Here is an 8,045-nt window from a genome sequence, read left to right as displayed (position 1 = left end):
TTTTTTTGAAAGGACTGTTTATTTAGTCAGCATTTTCTGATGCCCACTAGAGGGCACTCTGGTACCAGGTGATTAGCCTATAAAGAAGGTAGAGAAAGGACAAAGTTTCTGATTAGAAGAAGCTTGCCCTCTGAACAAATACCGGATGAAAGGAGGCAAACGCCATAGCAGCAATGAATGTGGTGCTCGGGTAGCCGCTGACACGGAATGGGGTCTTGTTGAGAAAGGCTTCTGGGTAACATTCACCTTCTCTGGTGTTCCATTACCGAACTACTGTTGTTTGGATCCTTTGACAACCCTCTTTTCTACCTCCAACCACCTCAACTTAAGTTGTACTTAACATTGTCCTTTGTTTACGTTTCCATTTGTTTTTTATCCTATAAAATTCATGGTTTTTGCATTTGTTTCTGTGCAGAGGAACTTCAGCGGGGGGCTGGATTGCAGGCACTGTCGCTGAAGGGGAAAAGGGTTCTTGGAGCCATTTTTCAAGACCAGGTGGTGAATACCCGACAGTACTTGGAACATGTGAAAGACTCCACAACAGGTGTGGTGGCCTTTAACAACCTAGCGTTAGGGAATTGTTCGTGTTGATCTTGTTCTGAGGTTCCTTTGTGTTTGAGAATCTTAGAGCTTCACCCCATCACTGTGAGTAGAGGTACCTTCCCACCCTCTCATGTTGTAATAACCTCCACCTTTGCAGAAATAGAGACCTATTTTAGGGACCTGGATGTACTTGCCAGTTTTCTTTTCCTTTTCCTTTTATAGCAACTAAAATCAAATGACCCAGTTCTTTGGTTGTGCTGAGCCTTTTTTTTTTTTTTTGAATGCTAAACACTATTACAAACAGTGGCTCCCCACTCGCCCTCCCCTTTTGGAAGCTTTGTGTTACAAGAGGTTTTCTTTTGATCTCTTGTTACTGTTAATTTAATATTTTAATCTCCTGTTTTAACTCTAAATGTATGTTTGTGTGAGGAGTCCTCTAAAAGGCCGGTACATAGTCTGGGCATCAGGTGTGTATAAGTGTACGTTACTTGTTCATGTCTTGGTTTGACCTAACTTAAGCTCTCAAGATTGTGGTGTCTCCATTGTTTTGGGAGCGATTGGTCAACTTGTTTCATTATTGACATGTGCCTCGGTTTTTGCAGGAATGCAAGGTAGAGTGGTGAAGCTATTCACCAACCATTTCCGAGTGACCTCTCGCCCTCAACTCCTCACGTATAAGTACAACATTGATTACATGCCAGAGGTTGAAGATGGAAAAGTTCGTACAGATTTGCTCTGCCAGCATAAACATGTAATTGGAGAGTGTCCCACATTAGATGGGAACTCTTTATTACTGCCTCATAAACTACAAAAGCAGGGTAAGTAATGTGATTGGACATTTTCTTTAAGTTTATTGACTTATTTTGAGAGAGAGAAAGCACATGTAGGGGAGGAGCAGAGAGCAAGGGCGAGAGAATCCCAAGCAGGCTCTGCACTGATTGTGCAGGGCCACAGGGCTTGAACCCACAAACCACAAGATCATGACCTGTGCTGAAGTCAAGAGTTGGGCACTTAACCAACTGAGCCATGCAGGCACTCCTGTTAGTGGACATTTTCTTGACCTTTGTTCTTTCTTTCTCTCACATTCTCCCTGTATTATAGCAAATATACCTTTTTCATACAATGGTTCATGGACACCTCTCGATCTCTTGCCCATAGGATTTGTAACAAAACCCACATGCCGTGTTTGGCTATCACTGATGTTCCCTCATGCCTCATTTTTGTGGTTAAAATGAATTTAAGAACAAAATATATATTTTTTACCTTTCCAATGGCAAATAGGGCTCAAATGCTAACGAAGTATTGAAAAAGTTTTTATTTCTTGTTCCAAATCTTCACACACACACACACACACGCATACACACACAGAACTGGAAGGACTTAATATTCCATTTCTTTTCCTTAATTTAATATTTTTGAGAGTGAGCAATTGGGGGAGGGGCAGAGAGAAAGAATCTTAAGCAGGTTTGACACAGCACAGAGCCTGAAGTGGGGCTCAAACCCCTGAACCGTGAGATCATAACCTGAGCTGAAATCAAGAGTCAGAGGCTTAACTGACTGAGCCACCCAGCCGACCCTCTTCAATAAACTTTAAAAACTATTTTTTTAAACGTTTATTTTTGAGAGAGAGAGAGAGAGAGAGAGAGAGAGAGAGGCAGAGTGTGAGCCGGGGAGGGGCAGAGAGAGAGGGAGACACAGAATCTGAAGCTGGCGCCAGGCTCTGAGCTGTCAGCACAAAGCCCGATATAGGGCTAGAGCCCATAAAATGTGAGATCATGATCGGAGCTGAAGTCAGACATTTCACCGACTGAGCCACCCAGACACCCCACTTCAATAAACTCCTGTATTTAGTTAGCAAGTGCATAATTTACAGGAGCTTAAGTTAAAAAAAAATCATTGTAAATATTCAACTTGGACCCTCATTTGGGTCTCCTAAATCGTATATTCTACCTGCCTGTGTCTCTGGGGGTTAAGATTGCTCCTGCCAGACACCCAAGTGACCTGTTGATTTGTGGTCCAGTAATGAGCGTCCTCTCCTTGGAAGGAGCACTAGACCTTTTTGTTGTTTCTTTACCTCAGAAAACAGAACTGGTCAGCCGGTGGGGCAACAAGATTGTGAAGGTCATCACTGAATTCTTCAGTGACTCAAACCCACCTCACTGGACTGCTTACGTTATTACAACACTCTCTCTAGCAAGTGTGTTTGTGAGATTTCATTTGCTTGAGATTTGGTTGTATGTTAGTGTGTCAGTGGCACTGTACATAGCTGTTTGGTCCTAGAATTTGTGTTCTCGAGGTCTCCTCATGTTCTGGGAGGGCAAGCGATCTTTGAGATGCATCGGCACTGGAACCTCACCTAGATGTGCTTGAGTTCTGTGGCTTATTGTTGACATTGTTCTTCCTGCCTACCCCCACATCCCATGCCTGCTCCCTGTCGAGGGAGGGGCAGATGTCAACTGTGCACAGCGATGCCTCTTTCTCCTGGAGTAAATGTGCATTTGTTTTCTTTTCTTAATGTTTTTTTTATTTTTGTAAGAGAGAGAGAAAGAGCACAAGCAGGGGAGGGGCAGAGAGAGGGAGACACAAAATCTGAAGCAGGATCCAGGCTCCGAGCTGTCAGCACAGAGCCCAGTGCGGGGCTTGAGCCCTCAGTGCAAGATCATGCCCTGAGCCAAAGTCTGGCGCAGGCACCCCTACATTTGTTTGGTGGTCTACACTTACGGTGATGCACAAATAGTGAAAACGAAAATTAGAGGCACGTAGTCTGCAAAAGAGGTTTCAGTTCATTTCTGGGGATGAAGGACCTTCTGATGACCTTCCCATGACCCTTTGTTGTAGATTATGTAAAGGAGGGAAAAATGGAGGTTCAAGGGGCCTTAATATCTACCTTACAATGTCATTTCCTTGTTGTATCAGGCACTTCCTGTTAATCGTTTGTAAAACAAAGTCACTGATCGATTTCTTCGCCCCAGTGTATCTCCGTGTTTGTTAGTAAATCTTAATAATATTCACTGCGGTTGCCACGAAATCCATTCTTCCAATTTCTAGAATTTTGAAGATGATGGATTTGAAGCAAGTTGGTCGCAACTATTACAACGAGAATGAGGCCACGGAGTTCCTCAATCGTAAGTACACAGTGGAAAGCCTCACATTCTACAGACCTGACCATAGAAGCATTTGAGAAAGTGACTCTCATTTGAAGCAGTAGGATTTATAAGTGATGGTCTTTTCAGTGGTACCCACTGGCCATGAACGATTCAGTTAGAATTTCATGTAAATTTGAAACGAAGTGAAAAGATTCACTCTTACAGTCCTAGAATGATAAGCATAAACCTTGAGGTATTCGGTAGTTATATAAACCTCATAAGAAGTCTAAATCTTCTCAAATTTGGATAATAAATTTCTCTTAAATACTTTCAATCATAGTAATTATAGCTACATGTATGTATGTATGTATGTATGTATATATATTGTGTATATGTTTATACTTTATACACCTATATCCTATATATTCTCACATACATACATACATACGCATGTGTGTGGCTATAGGTGTGTGAGCCTGTGGGTGGTAACAATATGGTTTAACAAAGAGAGTGTAAGAGTTATAACTAGCCCATCAGGTAAATCTCTATTGGAAAGGTCCTTCAAAAGATCAGTTCTTACTGGAAATAAGAAATTGAAACTGCTTGACTCCTAAGCACCAATTTTAGACCCCAAGTTCCAACCCTGGGACGCTTGCTTCCTTGTTCAGAGCTTGGACTTTGACCCTTACATCTAATGTCTTCTGTTTGCAGGCTGGTAATCTGGCCTGGATATAGTGCTTCTATTCTTGAGTATGAAACCAGCATTACCCTCTGTGCTGATGTGAACCACAAACTGCTCCGAATGCAAACTGCTTGATCTAATAATGCATGTTGATAACAAATCCCAAAGGAAAGATGCTATGGAAATTTTAAAGAATTAGTTGGATCAATTGTTTTTACATCTGTGTTCATTAACTTTTTTAATGTTTATTATTTTTTTTGAGAGAAGCAGAGAGAGTGTGGGGGAGGGGCAGAGAGAGAGACAGAGACAGAGACAGAGAGGGAGACACAGAATCTGAAGCAGGCTCCAGGCTCTGCACTGTCAGCACAGAGTCTGATGTGGGGCTCGAACCCACGAACCATGAGATCATGACCTGAGCTGAAGTCGGACACTTGACCAACTGCGCCACACAGGTGTCCTGTGAGTCTGCTTTTTACAAACCTATCCAATCTCTTTGAGAACCTTTTCCCCCCATAAGAGATGGTCCTACAGTTTTCGAATCAATAAACATAAAGGTCAGAGGCAGAAATAGCATGGGAATGGTGAGAATCCATCCACGCTTTCCTCATCTGGCTCTACAGCATGAGAGAGAGATAAGATTCAGTTGTAGATTTTGCTGCTCTTGTGATTCCTGATGTTGATCCAGTCACCTGCTCTGAACCTGCTCTCACATGTAACAGAATATGCTCCTTCCAAATTTCATTTCTCTTGCTTTGTGTCTAACTATTTTTAAAAATCAGGGCTTAATTATCATCCATTCGCAAATGTCCACTTGACGGAAGTGTTTTACTTTTAATCTTCTTCTAGACCAGACATTTTAAGCTGAAGAGCGTGGATGTAAAGCTGCTTGGCCAGCATCATCTTAGGAGTCCTCGACTTTATTCTTGCTTCCCAATTTCAAAATTTACGTCAAAGCTCTCGGAATCAGGACAGTGGGATACTGGTATGACGATAGACCTAAAAATCAATGGAATAGAATTGGGAATTCTGGAGTTAACCCTCACATTTATAGTCCATTGATTTTTTTTTCAGCAAGAGTTTCAAGACCGCTTTCTTGGGGAAGGAATACTCGTTTCCTCAAATATTGCTGGGACCACTGGATATCCACCTGGCCATTCCTCACAGAAGATACAAAATTAACTCCAATTTATCCCCCAAATTAACTAAAAATAGACCTAAAGGTAAGCGTTAAAACTCTATAAAATTCCTAGAAGGAAATCTAGGAGTAAATTTTCTTGACTTTGGCTTAGAGAAAACCTTATAAAATAAAATGCCAACAGAGAAGGGATGACAGAAGGAAAACATAAATTGGACTTCACCAAATTGAAAACTTTCTTTCTTTGAAGTAAAAAAAAAAAGGGGGGGGGGCGCCTGGGTGGCTCAGTCGGTTAAGCGTCCGACTTCAACTCAGGTCACGATGTCGCAGTCCGCGTCGGGCTCTGGGCTGATGGCAAGGAGCCTGGAGCCTGCTTCAGATTCTGTGTCTTCCTCTCTCTCTGCCCCTCCCCTGTTCATGCTCTGTCTCTCTCTGTCTCAACAATAAATAAACGTTACAAAAAATTTAAAGTTAAGAAAAAGAAAGAAAAAAAAAAGGAACAGAATGAGAGAACGTTTGAAATCACATATCTCCGGAACAACTTGCTTCTCCATATGTAAGAAATGTTTACAAGTGAATAATGAAAAGAGAACCTAACTTTCACTTATTTCTTTAACCCAACTTTCAAAAAATGGGCAAAGGATCTGAATAGACAGGCTTCCAAAGAAAATATACAAATGGCCAATAATCACATGAAAAGATACTCAATATTATTGGCCATCAGGGAAATGCAAAGTCAAACCACAGTGAAATACCCCTTCATAGTATGATGGCTAAATTTGAAAAGGCAGAGATTAAGTGTTAGCAAGGATGTGAAAAAGTTGGAACCACCCGTCAAATACTGCTGGTAGAAGTAAAAATGGTGTGGTCTCTTTGGAAAACAGGATGGCCCTTCTCAATATGCTAAATATAGTGTCACCATATGAGTCAGCAATTTATTCCTAGTTTTATACCCAAGAGAAATGAACACCAATGCCTACCAGAATTGATACATGAATGTCCATAATCTCATTTTTCATAATAGCTCAAAGGTGTTAACAACTCAAATGTTCATCAGCTGACAAATGGAAAAATAAAAATGTATATCCATAAAATAGTGTGTCATTTGGCAACAAAAAGGAATGAAATACCAATCATGCTACAGCATAGATAAACCTTGAAAAGTAGTACACGAAGTGGAAGAAGGCTGTCAGGAAAGGTCACATACTGTATCATTCAATTCATGTGAAATAGGGTGGGTAGGCAAATGTATAGGATTTACAACTCTGTGAATATACTGAAACCATTGGATTGTAGCCTTACATAGGTGAATTATATGTCATATGAATTTACTAAAGTGGATATATCCTGAAATTTCTTGTAGGATTTAAAGCTTCTCACTTCTTACATGATCCCATGCCATAAATATGTTGGGAATAATACTAGGTGTTGTGACCATTCCACAGGTATAACAATAGAACCTATCGAGTGGATACTATTAATTGGGAGGAGACTCCCAGAAGTACGTTTAAGAAATCAGGTGGTGAGGAAATCACCTTTGTAGACTACCAGAAGGAGGTAGGAAATCTCCTGTCTTTCAACGTATTTAAATCTCATTTTGTTCTTATTATGTAGTCAAATATATGTCTCATAGTATGTTAGATTCTAATAATATAACATCATCTATTAACCTATAACATATATATAATCTATTATAAAATTTCTCCTTAGTGGTATTGTAACTTGACAGATCTATTATCCATGCATTCGAGTACCTCATATATAGGGTAATGTCACATGATTAGAATGGCTCCAATATGGCCTCTCCCGTGGGCCTAAGAGGAGGCCATGGTAGTTTGAAACATGTTGATGGAACATTGGGTAGAAAATATGGCAAGACTTCATATGTGAACACTTTCCTTATATAGAAGTTTGAGCCCTATAGAATTTGGTTTGAAAAGAAGAAACAAATGACCAATTACCACCTGGAAAGATGTCAGCTGTGTGTGGAATCGCAGAACTCATGGATTCCTCAATCTCTGTTCAGAAAAACCTAAGTAAACTTAGCTTGGTGCACAAAGATACGCTAGTTGACGAGATTAGTTTTCTAGCTTTGGCAGATGAGAGAAAGGAATTACAGATATCTGTAGCAAATGGAAAGAACTTATAAATATTTTTTAAAAAAAACAGCTTGTATTTTTATACTGGAATCCAAACCATGGCTACTTGGAACCACTAAGGCTACACAGCCTTCTGGCATCCCTTCAAGGGGATGGTGCTATTACATTATCCTCACTTGTGCTTCATACTTAGTTCTTGTTCATTCAGTCCAAAAAAGCACTTAATGAGTGCCCATTACACATCTTGGGTATACATTGGTAAGACTACTGAGTTGTCTGTTCTTAAGGAACTTGCATCCTTACAGCAGGAAGAGATACGGCAGACAAGACTGTTCTAAGGGTTATGAGGGATATATCCAGATAATGAACACTGAGAGGTATTATGGACGGTGTCTGGTGGTTCAGAGTAGGTGGTCATGGAAAGCTCTGAGAAGCTGGTATGTGAAGGTCTGAAAGGAGCAAGCTGTGTGCAAATGAGGGAGAAGAGAAAAGACCCCACT

At 40.6% G+C, this 8,045-nt stretch overlaps 1 long non-coding RNA gene across 3 annotated transcripts; it reads left to right on the top strand.

The window, feature by feature from the left end:
• The first annotated feature begins 293 nt into the window (after nucleotides 1-293).
• Nucleotides 294-7,073, top strand: LOC122478392. 3 transcript variants are annotated; one of them, XR_006295988.1, is made up of 6 exons: nucleotides 294-544; nucleotides 1,146-1,361; nucleotides 3,516-3,668; nucleotides 5,158-5,293; nucleotides 5,383-5,531; nucleotides 6,892-7,073. It is a non-coding gene; the product is annotated as an uncharacterized LOC122478392 (long non-coding RNA). The 3 variants fall into 3 exon arrangements; XR_006295989.1 differs by lacking the exon at nucleotides 5,158-5,293 and having other exon boundaries at nucleotides 6,892-7,069; XR_006295987.1 differs by lacking the exons at nucleotides 5,158-5,293; nucleotides 5,383-5,531 and having other exon boundaries at nucleotides 6,892-7,057.
• Nucleotides 7,074-8,045: the final 972 nt, after the last annotated feature.

The sequence above is a fragment of the Prionailurus bengalensis genome, unplaced genomic scaffold, assembly GCF_016509475.1.
Source record: "Prionailurus bengalensis isolate Pbe53 unplaced genomic scaffold, Fcat_Pben_1.1_paternal_pri Un_scaffold_58, whole genome shotgun sequence".
NCBI classification, from domain to species: Eukaryota; Metazoa; Chordata; class Mammalia; order Carnivora; family Felidae; genus Prionailurus; species Prionailurus bengalensis.
Note: the sequence above shows the minus strand (reverse complement) of the source record. Positions and strands in the feature narration are given on the sequence as shown.